The 23,334-nt window shown below is 34.7% G+C and overlaps 1 protein-coding gene across 2 annotated transcripts in view; it reads right to left on the bottom strand.

The window, feature by feature from the left end:
* LOC147033690 (NACHT, LRR and PYD domains-containing protein 12-like) overlaps positions 1-23,334 on the bottom strand; it is a 1,146,930-nt gene that overhangs the window by 844,187 nt on the left and 279,409 nt on the right. Inside the window, exon 1 of one of the 2 annotated variants that reach the window (XM_085871800.1) lies at positions 15,504-15,587. The exons of the other annotated variant lie outside the window; for it this stretch is intronic. The gene's annotated coding sequence lies outside the window, so the exon portion shown is untranslated. Of the gene's footprint in view, positions 1-15,503; positions 15,588-23,334 lie in introns of those variants that run through there. 2 annotated transcript variants of the gene reach the window in all.

Raw genomic sequence — 23,334 nt, 5'->3', positions numbered from 1 at the left:
TTTTTTATATAGTCTCTTTTTTAAGGTATGATTAAAACGTTCAACAACAACGGCCTTCCCTTCATTCAAGGTACTGTAGAATGTAATACTCTTATTTTTTAGAAAATTCATAAATGTCTTGTTATAATACTCTCTACCCTCATCAGTCCACAATTTTTTAGGTTTTCTCTTACTTTTATTAAATATCTGTTGAAAGGCTAACATAAGAGTATTACCTGTTTTGTTATTTAAATGCACAACCCATTCGTATCTACTCCTCAAATCAATAACGGTTAAAGCAAACTTGTACCCCTTATCATTATTGAGTTCAATCAAATCAGCGGACCAGATATAATCAACTTCCTTGGAATAAACTTTCCTTCTCTGAAATTTTGTGAATATTGGTTTATGTAATTCATCAGCGAATTGCTCTTCAGTCTTAATGACATCATTCGAGCCTATGAGTTTTTTGAATTTCCAAGTCCAAGTTTCAATTTAGCACTGATCATCTTCTTCACAATGAAACGATCAACTTTTTCTCTCAAGGTTGGATTTTATATCAGAGACAAATTATACAACATTTCTCTATAGGCTTCATGCTTTTCTTCCAAAGTTGTGGTATTCCCATAATCAATATCGTGTCTCATGCACACTTCATCAACTCTATTGATAGGTTCACTCCAGGATTTAGGATTGTCTGCCTCATCTAATCTTTTATCCAAGTTTGTGCCTGGACCACAGAAAGAATACCCTGGAAGATGTAATTCCCCTGGTATTCCAGTAGTTGTAAATTTACTTCCTGATAAAAACTTTTGTATATCTCCTCCTCGTTTGTGTTTGGAGATAAATTGATTTTTTTTTGAACCACACACCGAACATATACCTTTTTGTATAACCCTGTTATTTTTACTTTTAAAATATGAGATATTTTTAGTATTAGTTTTCTTTTTACATTTGAGACAATAACTCATTTATTTATGAGAAAAATTCCGACAGAGTGCAAAAATCTTTTTAGTTTCCAACATGCACATTTGAATCTTAATATTGAAAAAACATAAAGAATCATTAGAAATGCCTTCACTCTCTCCTCCATTTATTTAAGGAAAAAAAAAAAAAAAAAAAAAAACTTTAATTAACATCAATATCCTCTCCATGAAAACGATGTCAACGGTCTTGTCGAAAATACTGCTAATAGACTTGTCAATTCTTTGTTTTCCTCCTCGGTGGGTTGAGTTATTTTCTGTAATACCACCAATCTTTTTTTAATCTCACTGGTTTCCATATTTTGATATTTATTCAGTCTCGCTCTTTCCTCCCTCTCCTCCCTCTCCTCCTTCTCTCTCTTCTTCTCTCTCTCCTCCTTCTCTTTCTTCTCCCTTTCCTCTTTCTCTTTCTTCTACCTCTCCTCCTTCTCTCTCTTCTCCTTTTCCTCCTCTTCTCTCTCTTCAACTTCCTCGTCCCTTACGATCCTTGAATCGCTTGCACCCCATAGAATAGCATACATATATTCATCAGGATTTCTTGTTATTCCTGTATCCAAAATATTTTTTTTTGCAACAGGAAACCAATAAAATTTCTTTTGAACTTCCAAAAGAGCCTTACGTTTTCTTAACTTTATAATTTTTTCATTATTTAACATTCTAATTAAATCTAAAGTTGTCAGTTTATCAACATCAGCATAATGCCAATCTTTTATTGAAAATACCTCATTCTTATGTTGTAGAACATATTTATTAAAATACTGAATACCCTTTTCTTGAAGGTATGCTTGGACACAGAAATGATAATTTTCTTGAAGCCTTCTTGCCGTCATTTATGTATGAGAAATATATGTTAGAATAATATTATGACACGAAACACCTCCCCATCTTCCCATAGTTAAATCATTTTGTATTTCCCTACTTATTAGGGCTTCAAGCATGGCTGAAGCTCTCTTGAAATCGTTCGTATTATTATTAGGGCTTCAAGCATGGCTGAAGCTCTATTGAAATCGTTAGTATTATTATTAAAGGCGTTTTTATGTTCCACTGACTGATTTTGTGGCGGATCTGGAGGGAAAATTGTCAGATGAAATTCAACGAAACTTAACACGATAATTACTCACCACCTGAAGTTTATAATATGAAACATTTGATGACGTACGTCACGTGGTATTGCGGCCATATTGGATTTTATCCAAAACCTAAAAACATCTTCTTCTCCAGAAGGGATAATCTGACAGCCTCAATCTTTTGCACACATTTGCTAAGTTGCATGGGAATGTAAAGTTGTTAATTTGGTTGAAATCGTTATTTAATTTATATGATTTAAAATGATGCCGATTCGCCTCATTAAATGTGAAAAATATGCAAATGAGAGTTGAAAATATTGAATGACAAATTTAGATAGCACATAAACAGGGGACTCCCAATATATTTATACAATGCCTGTATTTGTCCCCAGTGAGCCCCCAGAGCCCCCCAAAGTTGAAAATGACCAATTTTTGAAATGTCATAAAATGAAAACAAAGCTTGGATGAAATTCAATGAAACTTATCCATTTAATAAATCTCCACCTGAAGTTTATACTTTGAAAATTTTGATGATGTAGGTCACGTGGTATGGCGGCCATATTTGATTTTCTCCAAACCCTAAAAACATCTTCTTCTCCAGAAGGGATAATCTGACAGCCTCAATCTTTTGCACACATTTGCTAAGTTCCATGGTAATGTTAATTTGTTAATTTGTTCGAAATCGTTACATAATTCATATGATTTAAAATGATGCCGATTCGCCTCATTAAATATGCAAAATATGCAAATGAGAGTTGAAAAAATTTAATGACAAATTTAGATAGCACATAAACAGGGGACTCCCAATATATTTATACTATGTCTGTATTTGCCCCCATTGAGCCCCCCAAAGTTGAAAATGACCCATTTTTGAAATGTCATAAAATAAAAACAACGCTTGGATGAAATTCAATGAAACTTATCCATTTAATAACTCTCCACCTGAAGTTTATACTTTGAAAATTTTGATGACGTAGGTCACGTGGTATGGCGGCCATATTGGATTTTCTCCAAAACCTAAAAACATTTTCTTCTCCAGAAAGGGTAATACGACAGCCTCAAACTTTTGCACACATTTGCGAGGTTCCATTGGAATGTTAAGTTGTTAATTTCGTCGAAATCGTTGCATAATTTGTATGATTAAAATGATGCCGATTCGCCTCATTAAATATGCCAAATATGCAAATGAGAGTTGAAACAATTTAATGACAGATTCTGATAGGCCTTGAAGAGGGGACTCCAAATATGTTTACACTATGTCTGTATTTTACCCCAGTGAGGCCCCAGAGCCCCCCAAAGTTGAAAATCACCCATTTTTGACATGTCGTAAAATGAAAACCAAAGAAGATAGACAAAAAGTGACCACACATTCTGGAAGATATTTTAACGTTCTACAAGTTCGCCATTTACATTAATATAATATGCAAATGTGGAGTTATTGCACTTTTTTGGGGACTTGAAAATTTGTCCAGCCTCAATTTGTCCAATGTGACGTTTCTTTCTTTATCATGTATTGCGATGGGCTTTTCAATCCTTCATTGATATAACATGAGGGACCCCGTAGCTGGATCCCATTGCAGACATGAACTAACTTTCTAACTCGGAAAACCCATATCATGTGGGTGATAGTGTTGAAATTTGTTAAAATGGAGGCACGCCTTGAAGCCCGGGATTACTGGTTTACCAGTTTTAATTATATATAATCCTGTTTTTTTCTGTTTTCATGATATAAACTAGGGCAAAACCATTATTTTATTTACCCTTATTAAATTCTTTTATTTGTTGTTTACTAATCGTGGCTCCACAAAACTCATTCTCCATACCAAGTGGATAATATTCTTCCTTACGAGACTGATTTAATTGCTCCAGGTCTTTTAGGTCAATTTTAAATGACCAATTATACCCTAAATCATTCATATCATACCCCCATTGTTCTATTCTCATGCAAATGATACGCCCTTCTTTATAAAAATTTATTTTCATTCGAACTGTGAATTCTGTATGACCTGGAGATAAAAATTAACACTTCTGTATCTTTGGAATACACGGCCGTTTTATTTAAGGATATATATTGTGATAAATCGCTTAATCTCACCAAGTCAGTTGCGTCAGTCGGGCTTGGATAATTTTTTTAATTTATAAGCATTTTTCATATTAATATTTTTAGTTATATTATATTTATGTCGTTCAGCCTGTGCCTTTGTGTAATAATTTGATAAATCAATATCCAGTTCTTGGAATACACCAAAGATAGAACCATCTTTCCCAACATAAGTCATTTATATTAGATTAAAAATAATGTCAAAATTTTTTTTATTTTTGTTGAGTTGAAATAACACATATAGCCATAATTGACTACAGCACTTGGAATTTAATTCTTGGACTGGAAAGGTTTGATAAACACCATTCTGGAAGAATTTTATGACTTCAACAGGTGGTGGAAGACCAAAACTATCAAAATAATATTTATCTTGACAATTAAAAATACAAACCCAATGAGAACCGTTCCCATTATTATCTTCAAAGTTCATAATAATATTCTTTGTATGTTTAGGCATGTTTGTTAATTCATCTCTCGTACAGATAACCACATTATGAATTTTTAATTTCTTACAATATTTGACAAGTTGTAAATTTTGTGTTGTATTCTTTCCAAATTATTTAAACCACTCATCAATGCTCATTTATTTATGAGAAAGATATAATCCATTACCACTTTTAGTTAATTTTACACCTGCTTGTGTGATGGAAGAAAGCATATCTCCAACGAAGAATCTCGCTTTATCAGGCAGACCTTCAAGTTTTTCAGCAAAATCTACAATTACACCACTTCCACTTATTTCTTTCTCCAACTCTTTGTTTTGTCTTTCCAATTCTTTTTGAGCCCGGAGTTGAGCCTTCCTTTCGTTGGCAGTTTTCACCGCTGTTGAAATACCACCCGTCAATGCTCCAACTGCACTTAAACCAGCAAATGAAGGAATTAGAAATGGGAGAAATCCTCCACTCGTCTCTCTTATTGAATATTTTTTCAACAATAGTTTTGTCATTTTAATTTTAAGTGAGCCAGTATCATTCAAGATTTCAACCTGTTCTCTTGTGAGCAAAACATCAATTCTTACTGCTCCTTTTCTCTGAATTGTATTAACGTTAATCGTTCAAGGCTTTTGATTTTGAACACAAGATAATAGTTTATGAAGATTGATTTGATTCACATATACCCCAGTTGGTACTTTGCCACTCATTTATTTAACAAAAAATTATGTGAGACTAATCATAACACCATTATCTGTATTAATCTGCAATTCTGTTTCTTCCAAAAGCAAACAATATGTATCAACTTCTTCACTCTCTCCTCTTTCAATGTACAGGGAAGTATCCACTCGATTAGACTTTATAGTTTCCTTTTGAGCACTCAGGTCAAACGCATTGATTGTATACAAACTTTTAAATGCTGTCATATCCAAAATAGGTTCTTTATTTCCATTACTTTCGCACACCTTTTGGTAAGACTTGTATGCTTCAGCAAAATCTTTTTTTCCCAATTAATTTCCAATCTATCTCGTGGGTAAAATGTTCCATCTCGAGAAACACGAAGTTGTTTCACCTGAGCATTATCACTCAATGCATTATTCTTATCAGTCGCAGTATCACCATCTGACTTTTTAAAAATGATCCACAGATATCGTGGCTTTCCTTCCAGAACACCCAAATTCCACGTGTAAGTGGTTTGGTTGAGTTTAACGTGTTGACATCTTCGTTTGAGATATGATACACCGAGTGGTTTCTTTGGGTTAAGTCTTCTATTCAACATCTCTTCTGTTTTAAGATTAGGAATAAATTCAGCAATATACCAACTCATTTCATCAATTACAAATTTATTCTGATCACCAAAAGCACGAGCAACACCAAATAGTAATCTATTTTCATGATCATTCCTTTGTAGTTGAAATCTAATTTTAAGACCATACAGACCTTTATCATGATCACAAAATCCAAATATACCTTTAAGAGGAACTGCCACAGAAAAACTATTACCTGCTTTTGTATCATCATTATACATTCCTTTCCTTTGATTATATCCAGGGTCTGTGTTTGTTCCCATTGACATATCAGGAATAAAACCTTCGACAGCCCCCTTTCCCATTCTATCACCGAATGAATATAGTGTAAATTTCATCATTTCAGATAAAGCAGAGACATAATCAACCACTTCAACTTCTTGTGTACCAATGTACAAACCAACACTATCAAACATTTTCCAGAAGAAATCATTTATGAGTGTAGCATTTGTGTTATTCCCAGCGTTAGTGAATGTAAATTTACACAACAAGAAACTTTCGGATAGATTCAAATAGGTTTGTTGATTATTTATTTCAAAACTTTTTGTACCATTCGTATTCCAGTCTGTTCCAGTTATTGCATTAACCTTGAAGTAATCTTATTTTTTACTGGAGTTTGAGATAATAATAGTATCATCCAAATCATAGATACTATCAATTGCTTCCATACTTGTATTTATTGAGGAAAAAAGATGTTAAAACTTTTGAAACCCTGATCCAAGTATTCGAATTATTTTCTGTCGTTCTTGGGGAGACAACTGAGTTTTGCCTTTCTTAATTTATTTTATTGCTTGTAATTTATGAGATTCCTTTTAGGCATCTTTTATACTCTTTATAGCACCTGCTACATTTCCCACAGCAGAAGCAGTTGAACCAATGAGGTCTTTATGTTTAAGAATAGTTGAACCAATACCCATTAGAGTATCAATTATCCCATCTCCTCTAAATTGATGTCCGACACCCCTTTGTCTCCAAGGTTAATAGTATCCTCTACCAATATACATACCTTCGCCCTTGTAGTATGGGGAAAGGAACATCCCATCCCCTGTAATTATTTTATATTTTCCCAACTCGTGTTTCCTCACAATAACCATCGTATTTATTTATTGGAAAACTTCACGTAGGTGAATCTGATGGATATAACTTCTCCATTAAAAGAAATCATGCAATTATCTTGGTCGGTTATCCTAAAATTTACTCGTGTATGGTTTTTCCTGACACAGGGAGATAAACCAAATTATTGGGTTCCATATTGAATTTATAACCAATTGGGGTTGAGTATGCACTGAATGAAAATATTTTATTTGTTTTTATTCCATCATTATAAGCACAATCAATCAAATCACAGTGAATTAACACCGAATTTATTCCTGAGGATATTTCAATGACATTATCATTGTAAAACGTCCCATTAGTTTCAATCTTTTTTGAGGAGAAACCCAATAACTCTCTAAATGAATTATCAATTGTGAAATCAACCTTGTAGTTATTTTTAAGTTTAATCGTTGATTTTGAAGTATGTTTTTGAATGTCTATAACAATATTTTTTGGTTCATCACCCTGTTCTTTCATAAGACGAGCAATTTTGGAAGATATTTGAGAAATCTCATATGCTCCGGGTGAGACTGTTATCGTTTTGCATCCACTTCCCGGATGATAACTAAACTCGTCATTTTTCTCGGTCATATTAAATAAGGTATTATAAGTTTCCATGGACAATAAAGATGCCTCATATTCTTTTGTTGTGTCAAGTTGTAGTGCGTATGGGAATGAAGATGTGTGGTCGCTTGTTGGGAAATTGAAACTAAGGATTGTGCTTCTTATCTTATTTAATATGAGATAAAATGTCTTTATATTGATATTTATTTATTATTTTCATGTTCTTCAACTGGTCTAAAATGGCTGATGCTTCATTAAAACAATTGTTATTTCCAGCGTTCTTACTGCCTAACAACAATAACATTCTCTCAACTAATTGTGATGGGTCATTTGGAAGAAAATTAACACCTGAACCAAGGATACTTAAAGCCTGAATAATGTGTTTCTCCTCATTCTGCCTACTTTTACCAGAAAGACTAACCCTATAATCAACAGAGTTCAGCAGATTAATATATACTTTATCATCATTATTTTTCATATCCAATGGTTTATCAATATACTTTGATTCATCCCTCACATTTGAACCTTGTCTTCCATCTTTTGTGAGAAGAAACATTAATCTCGGAGTTAGTTTGACAGGAGGTTGAGCAGAACTCAAGAACCTTAATTCATCATGAAATATCAATACCTTTTCTTGAACAAGATGAAATATTGCTGGTTGTTCTGTTGGAATGAGTCCTGCTTTGGTTTATGAATCCGCTGAATATTCATTGTTTGAAGAGCATTCACAATATAATCAGGGGGTCGATTCATCTCTTCCAGTTGTTGAAATAATCCTTCATAATCATATTCTAATTCTCCTATATGCTCTAATTCTTCCTCCGTCATTTGACTGAAATCTTTTAACATTTGGAGCTTTCTAGGAGTATATTTTATTGTGGGAACTGTGGAAACATCGATAATTTTTTCTTGGGAAGTTTTTAAAAGTGGTTTAACAAATTTCTCTTGTTTTCCTTCAAATGCTTCTTCACCCGTTAGTTTTTGTCTGCGTTTCTTCTTTATGTCTTCCTTTTGTTTTACAACTTTTGAAACCAACTCTTGATGTTCCCGAAATCTTCTTGCTCTTTCTTTCGCATCCATTTATTTATTGGAAAATATCATTTAATGTCTCATCTTGTTTCACAACAATATATTTATATTTTTCAGTCATGTGTTTCATGTAATCCCCAAATTCCTTTTTACTACATAATGTACAACAATTGTCTCTCCAAAAATTGTTTATATCTATTGACTTTAACTTGAATAAAATAAAAGTATTAGCATTGTTTCTGATGGAACGACAAGGAAGTTGAAAGTATGATTCACTAAGATAAATACAATTACAAGATGAATGTCTCCCTCTTGTGTAATAGCTGTCCATTACCGTTTGGTTTCTCTCATGAACACAATCAGCAAAGATAACGAGGTTCTTTTTAGATTTATCCAAATCTTGGGGAGACGGTATATCATCCGTATTATCACTAAGAATACAAGTGATCGGTGTTGATTTCTTTTTACATCTCTGTGTATCACAAAATAGTTGTATCTTCAATGTTATAATCATTTAGGTTTTTTTGAAGTTTAAATAAACCGATTATATCTTCTTTTTGAAGACCAGCATTAAAACCTTGTGAGAGTTGTTGATACTCCGGTTGAAAACTCGACTTTGTGAAAATTATTAAATTATCATAATCTAAAAAGTTGGGAGTAAGGAGCATCTTTAAAAGTAAGCAGGTTTTTCCACATCCACTTGAACCAACTATGAGGCATCTTAATGAATTTGGGAGATTTTTATGGTTGTTAAATTTTATCTTATTTTCCCAAATGGGTAAAAAAATCATTCATTTATAAATTTGGAAAACAGGTTATTTCATATATTATTGGCTCTTTTAGAAACTCTATATTTTATCCCAAGTTCAGGTTTAATTTCAAGATAATCCATTATTTTTTATGCAATATCTTGTGTTGATATTTCCCTGAAAATCACATCTATGAATAATATATAACAACAATCCTTTGAACATTTCTCTAATACATTCAGTTTCTTCCCTTGTACGGAAAGGTGTGTTATCACCCTCAAACTTTACATTCATTTCTCTTATCAATCTTGTAAAGTAATTCATTTTTGGTGTAAATCTAAAATAATTATTTTCCTTTTTATATTTTTATTCTCATTAATTAGAAGATAATCACAGAATATACATTGTTTATAGGCTTTTGACTCTGTGTTTAATCCCCGTCTTTCATATGCAGGACAATTCTCAAATTTGTCATATGGAGAATCAGGGAATTCAAGAGGCTCAAAATCGAGTAAACTATTCATATTTATAAAGTAAAACTTTACGTAAACTGAAATTCATCTTCGGAATCACCTATAAAACTACTTTCATAACTATCGTTTGAACAAAAACTCTCGGTATCATTACTATCGTTTGAGTGCAAACTCTCGGTATCATTATCACTCTCATAATCTTCAAAATCTTCAGTTGAATATTGACTCACATTTAATGAGTAGAAAAAACATTACCATCGATATCTATATACTTTTTTTCATTACCAGATTCAACTGCTACTTTTTTTTATATTAAAGGTAATTTTAAAATGATCCTTGACTACAATTGAACGAAATGTCATTTCACCTGATATATTAACATCTTCAATTTCATCAGGATTTATATCTTTCGGGTTGTTGAAAAAAATACAAATTTCTCCTTGCATATTACAGATGGTCTTATCTTTTCTTTCTAAAGCTTCATCCATAAGGTTTTCATTTTTTGATACTTTTTCTTGTTTCATTGCTTTTTCTAGTTTTGAATATATTGCCAGAAGGAGAAGAGAAACTTTTGTTCGAGATACCTTAATTGATGTTCTTCCAGGTAAACTAAAAGCCCTTCCAATGAAGGAAATTGAAGAACTCATATTATTCGCCATAATTGTTTTTATCCAATCATTGTTATATTTATCTTTGTTCAATTTTACATCCTTGACATATTTCTCAGTATCTTTAACAAATGAAGAGATTGATTGAAACTTGTCTTTTGTGTCTTGAAACATTGTATTTATTAAGTGAAAAAGTTGGAGGATAAAATAGTTTTCAGCACAGATTCACCTATAAATTAAACAAAATTTTCATCAAGAAAATTTTAGTTTAAGCAAAGTTTTATTATATAAATATGGTGAATACAACGTACTGCGATGTTTGTCATCACGAATATAAATATTATAAAAAAACGCTTTCAAACCAACAAACACCCATTCAATCTTTTCAAACAAATATCTCCTCTTGAGTTGCAAAGAAAACATTGTGATATCTGCTCAAAGGATGTTTTGAAGAGTAGTTATAAGAATCACCTTCAATCACAAAAACACAAGAAAAATGAGTTTAAAGTAAAGGGAGACTATTATATTGAAAACATTGATGGGGCATTTAAAGGGCATATAAAAATAAGGATTTTTCAATTTGGAGAACCTGGTCCATCATCAATAGCTGAATCAATTGAAATAGTGAAACCTGATGTTGAAAAAGTTATTAAAAAGACATTAAAAGAAATGAAAACTTTAAAGTTTTATATGCGAGTGAAAATGAATATGAAAAGACAAGATGAAGAACAAACTCCTAATATGAGAACAGATCTTCATTTTATAACATCATTTCAAGATTTTTTGAATAGTGGGGTTTATGAAGAACTATCAAGACAAGAGGAGGATGTTGATAATACAGTGGTAGGAAGTGGATTTAATATTTAAAAAATCATCTTTTCAGATATACACATTCTATAATCAAACCTTCTTAAAGCTTCTTCTTATATTGAATTACCAAAATAAATAAAACAAAAGAAGGCAGTTGTTAATATTAAGAACAATGATAATAAATGTTTTCTCTGGTCTGTTCTTGCTCACTTACATCCATCAAAATGTAATTCAGAAAGAGTAAAACAATATATTAATAAACAACAATGAGAATACCTTGGACATTAAAGATTTTAAATTCCCAATGCCACTAACAGATATTCCTAAATTTGAGAAAAAGAATATTCTTTCTATTAATGTATATGGATTAACGGATACAAACAAAGTTCAAATATTAAAAATTTCAAACAACAATAAAAATGAAGAAACACACATTGATCTTTTATATTTTAGTGTTGGAAAGAATTCACATTACACATACATCAATAATTTATCAAGATTAATCTCTTCTCAGGTATTCAGAACAGCAAACAAAATATATCCTTGTAAGCGATGTCTTAATTCATTTCATACAAAAGAACGATTACAACAACATTCAAAATATTGTAGTAATCAAAAATCAGCTGTAATTACAATGCCTAAACCTGGTGAAAAGATTTCTTTTGAAGATTTTAATAAATCTATCATGCACCCATTTGTGATATATGCTGATTTTGAATGTATCCTTAAAAAGATAAATACTGCTTCTCCAAATCCAAAATAATCACATACAAATAAATATCAAAAACATATTCCTTGTGGTTTCTGTTATTATATCAAATCATGTGTTGGAGAAAAGTATAATAAACTTGAACATTATAGTGGAAAAAAAGCTTCACAAAAGTTTGTAAAACGATCAGAAAAGGATTGTATAAGACTAACTAAATTAATGAAAGAAACAAATGGATCGATGGAATTAACCGAAGAAGAAAAATTAGAATTTAGAAAGAACAATATCTGTCATATTTGTGAGGAGGAAATTAAGGAGTCTAAAGTTAGGGATCATTGTCATCTTACTGGTAAATATCGAGGTCTCGCTCATTCCTGTTGTAATCTTAATTATAAATTACCTTCTTTTATTCCAGTCTTTCTTCACAACAGCGCCAACTATGATACTCATCTATTTATAAATGAACTTTCAAAAACACCGGGGAATATTTCTGCCACAACAAACACAAGTCAAAAGTATATTTCATTTACAAAAATGATATTCACAAAACCTTTCACTCGTATTAGGTTTCTAGATTCTTACAAGTTTATGGGAACACCACGAGCCAACCGTGCATCAAATCTAAGCTCCACAGGCTCTTTTCCAAATCTTAATTCATTCTTTCCAAAAGAGGAAATTGTTACTAAAGAGGAAATTCAGATTAAAGAGAGAATTCAAAGTAAAGACGAAATTCTAATTAAAGAGGAAATTAATGAAGAAATTCTTTCAGAAGATGAAATTCTAATTATAAAGAAAATTCAAACAATGAATGAAATTCTAACTAAAGAGGAACTTCTGATTATAGATGAAATTCTGATTAAAGAGGGAATTCTAACTCGAGAGGAAATTCAAACAAGGAATGAAATTCAAAGTAAAGAGAAAATTCTTACAGGTAAGGGAATTTATCCTTGTGATTATATGGATTCATTTATGAGATTTAAAGAAACACAACTTCCTTCAAAAGAAAGTTTATGATAACCTTTATGAAGAAGAGATAAGTGATAATGAATATAAACATGCACAAGAGATTTGGAAAATATTTAAGATAAAGAACCTTGGAGAATATCATGATTTGTATCTACAAACAGATGTTTTATTGTTTGCTGATGTGTTTAAAGCTTTTAGATCACTCTGTCATAATAAATATTGTTGTGGATTAGATGCTGCCCACTATTTCACAGCTCCTGGTTTAGCTTGGAGTGCAATGTTGAAAATGACAAAACAAGATATAGATTTAATCAGTGATGTAGATATGCTTTTGATGATTGAGAAGTCTAAGAGAGGTGGAATATCACAAGTATGTTCAAAAAGATATGCTAAAGCAAATAATAAATATCTTCCAAATTATGAGAGTGAAAAAGATAGTAATTATTTGATGTATTTTTATGCTAATAATTTGTATGGATGGGCAATGTCTCAATCTCTGCCTTATGGTAAATTTGAGTGGGTGGAAGAAAAGGATTATGAAAAGTATTTGATGAATATTGTTATTTCTTCTCAAGAGGAATTGAATGAGGAAGAAGAAGGTTATTATTTTGAAGTTGATTTGAGGTACCCGAGTGATCTTCATAATAAGCATAAAGACCTTCCTTTTGCATGTGAGAAAGAAACCCCAAAGAAAGAATGGTTAAGTGATTATCATAAAAGTATCAATATGAAAGGTAAATCAACAGAAAAGTTAATAACAACATTCTATGATAAAGAGGGATATGTTTTGCATCAAAGGAACTTGAGACAATATTTATCTGCTTGGTTGAGAGTAGCTAAAATTCATAGAGTTTTAAAATTTAAACAAACTCCTTGGACAGAAAAGTATATTAAATTCAATACAGATATGAGAGCAAATACAAAAGTAAAATTTGAAGGGGACTTTTATAAATTAATGAATAATGCTGTATTTGGAAAGACTATGGAAAATGTTAGAAACAGACAAAACATTAGATTCGCAACATCTTGGAAAGAAGCTTCTAGATTGATAAATAAACCAAGTTTTGAGAGAGAAGAGGTTTTTTCAGAGAACTTTTCTGCTATTCATATGAAAAAGGAAAGTATTGTAATGGATAAACCAATTTATATTGGAACAGCAGTTCTTGATTTATCAAAGATATTGATGTATGATTATTTGTATAATGACTTCAAGAAAGAGTATGGTGAAAATGTTTCATTGTTGTATGTGGACACTGATAGTTTTATTCTAGACATAAAAACTGATGATGTTTATAAAGATATGAAGAAAAATATTGGAGTATATGATACAAGTAATTTTAGTAAGAAGAGCGAGTTATTTTCAAAAAAGAATGAAAAGTTTATTGGTAAGTGTAAGGATGAGTTGGGTGGAAAAGTAATGAGTGAGTTTATTGGATTGAGAGCAAAGGCATATGCTTATAAGTATGGTGATCAGATTGATAAAAGGTTAAAGGGAATAAAGAAATATGTAATAAAGAAACCAATAACTTTTAGAAATTATTATAATTGTTTGATGAATAAGAAAGAAGAATATAGGAAAATGAATACAATAAGAAGTTATAAACATAACATATATTGTGAAGAAGTAAATAAAAAGGCATTCGGAGCCTTTGATGAGAATTATTTTAGATAATGGAATAGATTGTGTTCCATTTGGATATTGTTTGATAGAGTGAATATTTAATCATAGAGTATATAGAATAGATTATGTTCCATATGGATATTGTATGATAGAGTGAATAGAATAGATTGTGTTCCATATGAACACAAGTTTTAACGATGGGAAGATGGGTTCGGGTTTTTAAGGGCTACCGCCGCATTTTTCACAATATATAAATGCTCGAACCAAGTATTAATCAAACTAAAGAGGAGAAAATCTCAGTCTTGGTATATAAATGGAAAACATAATGAATGTGAAAAATATCAAATAAGTCTTATTGAAAAAATAACTAAAACAAAGGTAAATAAAACAAATAAGCGAATCAATTTAAAAACCAATAAGTTAGAGGATGTAAAGAAAATAATAAATATCCTTGAATGGACTGAAAACTTTGATGGTTATCAAGTGAACAATGGAAAAATAATTTACGACAATCTCAAAATGATATGCAACTCACGGGGTGGTCAGATGAGATCAATGAGAGAAGTTTATCATTTCATTATGACACAAAAGGGGTATCTTGAAAAATATAAAGATTCAAATGTTTTATTTTTAAATATTTTGGATGGGGATTATTGTGCAAAGAAAATTAAACTATTGAAGGAATTTGAGAATGAACAAATGTTTATAGGTTCAATGAGTGAGCTAAACAATATGCATTGGTTATTTGAAAAAGAGTGTCCCTAGGCTTACATGTTTCAGATATTTCTTCAGAATCACCTTTAATAAATCACATTACAACTTTGCTACTTGAACAAATCTTTATCTTGTTGCATTGGTTATTTGAATAGAGTGCCCCAAGGTTAAAAGGGGAGACAAATAAATATACCTTGGGCGAAAAGGGGGTTTATTTTTTAGGGAAAAAAATATGAATCGCTGAAAATCCCCCATTCACTGACATGGGGAAAAGTGAGCCAGAATCATTATACTCACCCTACTGATCGTGAATGCACTCAATGGCTCACAATCTGTATCGAAGCACAGACTTAATCTTTATCTGTCCCACTGTAGGCCAAGCATGGCTTCTCCCTTCAACAGAAGGGAGTCCTTCTGTCCAAAGAGGAACCAAAGTTGACAGCACATGACTTCGTCTCAGGAAGTGGGAGGAGAGGGTGAGAATATGGGACAAAAGTAGGAAACTTAAGACGTGGAAAGTTCGTCCAATCTTGAATCTCAAATTACTCTAAAAATCTCAAATAATCTATCAAAATACCTCCTTCAGCCAAGTTGTCCCGAGTCCTGAAAAATAACTCTTCAATTTGAGCAATGGTTGGTAGACAGTCCACACAATTGTCTCTGTGGAAACCTTGATCTGTCAATCATTTCACATTTTTTGTAGCCAGGGATACCCATGCACCCACACCACTGTAGAGAATAAATGGCACAGTGCAGGCTGAATGTTGCTGCAAATAACACCCGCCATTCGTAGGTTGTTGGTTTTAAATCCTACTATAAATTCTGCTGGATGAATAAAAGGTAGGAATATCCCAAAACACATTGTAAGAGGAGCACAAAATGACCATAACTATTACGAGAGGTCATGCTCGATCGATCGCAGCTGGAAAATACAAGGGTTCAAATGACATCTGAATAACTGTAATAAAGAGAGAATGACAGGGAAGGACTCGATGGCAGACTGTCTTGGTGGTGTGATGGATAGAATATCCACCCTGAGTGTGGGGGGGCTTTCTGGTACATTCAGACCCTGGCCGAGTCATACCAAAGACTAACAATGGTACATGCTCATTTCTACCTTGATGGTCGTTTAAATGTAGAGTGGGGATAAACCCCATAGCTGTGTATGCACGATGAGGGGGGGAGTTATCCTCAACTGCCCTGCTAAGTCTCGAGAGAAAAGCAACGCCAGCCAAACAGCATTGTCAGTATCCTGGGTGCCCTGGGATCACAGGCTCAGTGTCTGTTTGTCTGGACAACTCCGGTGTTGTCTACTGTAGTTCTCTGCATCACGTGACTTTTGTCACAACTCCTCCACGAGCCTTAAGCGATTGAAAAATAAAGTTAACACTTTGGAAATCCTCCCCATGCACATGACATGTGGATGGCTTCAAAGACAATACAACGAGAGAGAGAGAGAGAGAGAGAGAGAGAGAGAGAGAGAGAGAGAGAGAGAGAGAGAGAGAGAGAGATATATATATATATATATATATATATATATATATATATATATATATATATATATATATATATATATATATATATATATATATATATATATATATATATATATATATATATATATATACATATCGCACTCGGATGACACAAGGAATTAATTATTAAACCATTCACTGCAGCAGCTTTATAGAAAACATCAATCATCAACAGATTCAACACTGGATCGTTGGTCAATCAACAAAACAGCCCCAAGTTGATGGAACCCTGACATGACATCAACCCTTCATGAACTTCGCAGGTGAGACATTGCACATGATTGTACCTTCCTTACGGGATATTAATGTGTAAATTTAAATTTATCCTTTTTCCTAAAACTCAAATAAAGTTATATTTACCATCACCGAAGGAGAGGGTATTGTGTCTGAGTCCATTTGTTTGTCTGTCTGTCTGTTGGGTCGCCGAAATAGGTGACCCTTATTGTCAGTAATTCTGTCTGTTTGTTTGGATGTTTGTTCGTTTGTCGTCAGCATAATTAGTGGTAAACGTGGGCCGATTTTGACCAAACTTGGGTGGTAGGTTCATCTTATGACCTAGTGCATTGGAAATTGTGATGGTTGCTAGGGACGCTTTGGTTCCCTAGCAACAACCGAAAAACCTTCAAAATTGGTACCGTTCACACAAAATAAATTCCGAAAGCCATGATCCCACGTAGGGTTATGAAATTTGGCAGGATGATCTACAGGTTATGCTCTATCAAATGTATTCCAGTTTTTGTGATATATGGAATCCTTTACCCGCAGTGCCCCCTAAATTAGGGTATGCGCAAAAATTGGCAAAAATTGAAGGCCCCCTAGCGACCAGGTGAGTGCATCGATACGAATGAAACTTTGCAGTTTCATGGTAATCAATGAGTACTACAACTTTGCCTCAGGATGTATTGACCGATTTCGCTTAGGTCAGGGGTCAAAGGTCAATTAGTGCAAAAATCATAATATGCGAGAGCTGGAGGTGCCTTCGCACCAAATTCTACTCCTCCTTGGCCCTAGGGTTATGGTGGGATGGTCATGAAAATTCCCACTGACCGTCTGGAATACATTGTGCACAAACGATCAAGCCAGATTTTCGATTTAGATCTTTGTTCACCCACAGCACCCCTTCGAACTTTGGGGATTTCCAATTTCAAACCGCATTTTCGGTACTTTTCATTAAAATGGATACCGAGTAGTTATCAGGAGATGGAACTGGATGAGATTTGATATGCATAATCTTAAGGTGATTCCCTATCTGCTATATGACATCCATTTTGCTCTATATCTTATAGTTTCCAAATGGCAACCCTCTCAACTTGGGTGTCCGAGGGTCATTGAGCATTCCTGCTGAAACTTCAAAGTGCACTAGCTCCAAGACCATTGAACCGAATCGAATGAAACTTTACATGCTTATAGACCGTAATGAGTACTACAACTTTGCTTGTTTGCATAATGACCTATCTCGATTAGTTCAGGGGTCAAAGGTCAAGAAGTGCATTTTTCGGTCAAAATGTCTGTTCAAGTCCCCCTACTGGCAAAACGGCTGAAACGATCCAAACAAATTTTTTCATGTGAATACTCCCCGATGAGTAGTACAAGTTTGCTCATTTGCATAATGACCTATCTCCACTAGGTCAGCGGTCAAAGGTCAATAAGTGCATTTTTTGGTAAAAAAAAAAATGTCTGTTCCTCATTACCTGCCAGGTAATCTGAGCTCTTGTAGAGCGAAACGGCACATCCTGTGGCTAGGAATCCTTGCATATGTTATTTCACAATATTGCGCATTAATAAGTAGATCTTCGACTGCGATTGTGATTGGATGATCATACAAACACCGTTTCTCGACACCAACAATTGTCGCAATACTAACAGTCCTGCTCGGCGACCCATCGCCACCTACCGGCTTGTCTGTTTGTTTGTTTGTCCACACAGAACGTTTATGTTTTTCTCCACAAATACTTGTTGGATTGAGACGAAATTCTCACCAAAGGTGCGACTACTCATGTAGAATTAGTCATAATTATGACGTCATAGGTTATGTGGTGTGGCAGCCATGTTGGAAAAAGGGGAAAAATTGGACCTCTGTATCTCTGAAACCACACCAAGGAAAACTGAAACAAACCTCATCAGGAATAAGTGATTTTTATGACGTCATAGGAGCCTTAGTTATGACATCATAATTGCACATAGAGAATGCTACATGTAATCAGTATGAAAACTTTGAGGGTCATCTCGGGATAAAATGGTCTGCTGAAAATTTTTTTGATGACGTCATCGGTCACGTGATTCGTCAGCCATGTTGTTTTTGTTAAAAAAAAAAAACCTTCAAAAATCTTCTTCTCTGAAGTGGCTGAACACGTCGAGGCAAAACTTTACAAGTGTTACCGCTTATCCATGAGGAACAAAAAGTTCACACATATGACATCATAGGTCACGTGGTTTGGCAGCCATATTTGATACACCCTAAAACCAATAAAAAAATCTTGTTCTCCAGAAAGGCTGGAGAGATCGAAGGGAAACTTCACACAAATGTTTCCCAAGCCATGGGTGTACAAGTTTGCAGAGGAAAAATTGATAGGTCACATGGTTTGGCAGCCATATTGGATTGAATAAAAATATTAAATAATGTTTCCTCTGGAACTGCTTAATCAAGCTACATGAAACTTCACAATTATGATGTTGTAGTGATGAGGGATACATGCTTTAAATTTCAACTTAATCAGACACATGGTCTGGCAGCCAGAACTTTTTCTTTTTTTTGGTGATCTTGGTTCTTTTTAATTTTATAAATTTTTTATTTTTGAATAAGGCTCGCTTGGTTGTACCTGGATGGGTTTGAGGGTAGTTGAGTAACAGCTGAAATGTGAATCCCAACAGGTTCCTCCTGATGACTTAATCTTTGCTTTTTGATTGTTCGGTTCGGGTTCCTCCTGATGACTCGAATGCAGGACTCTACCTATTTGGTCTTCCATTTCATTTTAATTGAATATATTTTAATCCCATTCTAAATTCAATTGAATGATAATAAAAAAAGTAATGGGTCAGGGTCAGGTGTCCGATCAAAGTGGGGTTGCATCAAAGCTGGACATCTTGGTACGTGGTCATCACTGCCAGCAGTTAAAGGTGACAGTTCTAATTATGTATCTTATTAATTACGCAACACACCAGCACGCAAACCCACACAAAATACATCACAGGAAACTACACAAACGCCACACAAAAGAAGTCCTGGCGAGAGTGTAAAATCTCTGATTTCTCATTTTCTTGTTTATAAATTGTATTTTCCCCCTTTTATGAGCAATATTCAGGACTCATTGAAATTTCTTATTCTTCTTCTTCTTCTTCTTCTGCGTCAATGGCTACGATTATTCACACGGTCTTGTGGGGTTAGCCAGTGGAAGCTTGGCCCAAGTCTCCACGAACCGGCTGGACAGGCCTGACATTTGAGGGCTCATTCACACTATACACATGAAATCATGTACAGTATTGCATTAAAGGGGAACCCAAACACCCAAACCACTTTGACGCTAATCTGTTGACCTTTGATACCCGACAAAATAGATATGCTGTGTCTCTTTCCGATTTCCGAATTATAAAGTAGGTAAAATTGTAATTATAATCAATCTTCTTCTTCTTCTTTTACAGATTAGTGGTGACATTACATACCGAAGTGGACCACCATTTCCGTACTCTATCCGGATTACATCTCAGTATGATTCAACTCAAAAGGCAAATATTTTTAGAATGTGCCGAGTCGATGGGTCCTTGGTGCTTGTATAGCAAAACAAACCGAGATGATTTCATGCTCCACCAATGGCCGAAACTCCCTAAGTTTGCAAGAAATTGGACGAGGTTTGTCCAAAATACGGGAGTATGGATCGGGCCGACAAAATGTTCACTTTTGTGGTCAGAACATTTTACGGAGCACTGTTATGTAACAAAAGAGAAGGCTCGATCTTTTGGTTATCCGAACAGAGGGGTCAAATAAGGGGTCAGTCAACCAACCAGAGACAACCAACTCAGGCTCGTAAGAATGTACACAGTACGACAACTATTCCATGCGGCTCTGCAATTGGTTTCCATTAACTGAACAATCCTCAACGTGCAGAGCAATATCACATCAGCTGGTCCATAATCCTGAGTCGAGGACACAATGGAGGCCACAGTCATCAGGTCAACCAACCATATTCTTTGGAGACAGAAATAATTTTTCCGAACTTTATATATATTTTGACGATGATGGCTTGACTGTGTGACATCTGTACCATGGTCAACGATAAGTCATCATGAAAACCACACCCACCCCTCCCCCTTCTCGCCCTCAGCTAATTGGCATTATGTTTCTACCTGTACTTTTGTGATTCATCTCCTCCTAATCATGATTCATGAAGGTTCATTTCCACCTCCTCATGATTAATGATGCTCTATGGTTTCACCAATCAAGTAATCCTGTCATTTCTTTCTCTCAACCAATCAACGTTGAGGACATTACATTGTAACTTTACAAATGAGACTGTAGTGCTTCTTCTTCATCTGCTTGCGGATTTATCTGAAGGAGTGCAAGTCGAAAAGCTTTGATAATGTCTATTTTATTGAGATGCATATTTAAATTTTTTTCAACTAATTTAATCCTTGAGTGATATATAAATGGCTTTATCAATTAATACAAAATTCCTCTCTTATGGACCGTTACTTGAACGGAAAATCAAACTCTACCAAGCTGAATTGATCATGTGACCCACGTTTACATCTTCATGAACACTTCCACCTTTTTCCTCTGAATCACTCAAACAAGGCTCGACGATTTGGCTCCACAATTCCCTCAAAAGCGTTTCCATCAATAATTTTGTCTCCAAAAGTTCCTTCCAAATCCCACTGAACTCTTCAACATTCTGAGAACTTTTGGAGTCGCAAATGATGGTAGAATCAATATCTGAATCCGAGAGTCACGAATGGCGATGGAATCAGTATCTGAATCCGAGAGTCGCGAATGATGGTGGACTCAGCATCTGAATCCGAGAGTTGCGAATGATGGTGGACTCAGCATCTGAATCCGAGAGTCGCGAATGATGATGGAATCAGCATCTGAATCCAAGAGTCGCAAATGACAGTGGAATCAGCATCTGAATCCGAGAGTCGCAAATGGTGGAGGAATCAGCATCGGAATCCGAGAGTCGTGAATGATGGTGGAATCAGCATTTGAATCCGAGAGTCACGAAAGACGATGAAATCAGCATCTGAATCAGAGAGTCTCGAATGACGGTGGAATCAACATCTGAATCCGAGAGTCGCGAATGATGATGGAATCAGCATCTGAATCGAGGAGTTGCGAATGATGGTGGAATCAGCATCTGAATCAGAGAGTTGCAAATGGTGGAGGAATCAACATCTGATTCCGAGAGTCGCGAATGATGATGGAATCAGCATCTGAATCCAAGAGTCGTGAATGACGGTGGAATCAGTATCTGAATCCAAGAGTCGCAAATGACGGTGGAATCAGCATCTGAATCCGAGAGTCACAAAAGACGATGGAATCAGTATCTAACCATCATTATAACTAACTTCTGTGAAATGAAAACCCTGTACAAGGTCATTAACGGTGTAGCCAGGCTGAGGCAGACGAGGCAGTTTCCTCATCGCTCATTTCCTGAAATATGATCTGGCCTGAGCCCTCTGGCCATCTGAGCTCCCTGGGGAGTAAACTATCAAAGCTACCCAGCAGTGCTCTGAATACTCTTATCTCCACTCCTATCACAATACCCCCCCACACCCCCACCCCCCCCCCATTGCGCCTTACGCACCATCACATCAAACAAGTTCACCTCTTTTTGCCTCATCGCTTTTGGACCTCTGGCTACGCCTCAGGTTATCATCCATCAGTGTGATAAATTAATTAATTTGTTTTGACAGATTTCATCAACACAGAACAAGTCATGGAATGAAGGATATTAAATAATACAAAGTTATCATTCAGTTTACTGAACCTCTTATTAAATGAGATAACATGGGAAAATGATCTGCAGACCTTTCGACGGAGCCTTCGTCTTCGTACTGAAAAGAGAAGAATAAAGATAAGAAGATGATTTACACATTCCTTGAACAGAAAGTTTCATCACCAGAACAACATGGAGCTCTCAAACCCGTTATCTCATCACAGGTATGATCTTGTTCAACATGATATGATTCCATCAGGGAAGGAGGGGAGGGAGTTTTCTACAGGAAATGGGTTGAGATGGCACAATTAAGGACTCTTGTAGATGGAGTGAGAAAAGAGATATCAGCTTTGTGGGATTGTCAGAGGGTGGTGGGGTATGGGGGAGTTTCCTGAAAGTGGTTGATGGGTTCACAGCATGCGTGCTTGGTAGTGGGGGGGGGGAGTGGGTTGTTGATGGCATCGGGAGTGTGGCAGGTGTGGGTGGCATCGGCAGTAGAGCGTGTGTGGGTGGCAGTGCGAGTGCAGCAGATGAGGGGTGACAAGTACGGGCAGTAGTCTCAGTGTGGTAGGTGTGGGCAGTAGTCTCAGTGTGGTGGGTGCGGGCAGTAGTCTCAGTGTGGTAGTTCTCTTTGCAGGTTTCCAGTTTTTCCTTCCATTTCCATGA

The sequence above is a fragment of the Eptatretus burgeri genome, chromosome 2 (genome assembly GCF_056783735.1).
Source record: "Eptatretus burgeri isolate ZD-2024b chromosome 2, Ebu_testis_v1, whole genome shotgun sequence".
Classification (NCBI taxonomy): domain Eukaryota; kingdom Metazoa; phylum Chordata; class Myxini; order Myxiniformes; family Myxinidae; genus Eptatretus; species Eptatretus burgeri.
This window is presented reverse-complemented; position numbering and strand designations above follow the sequence as displayed.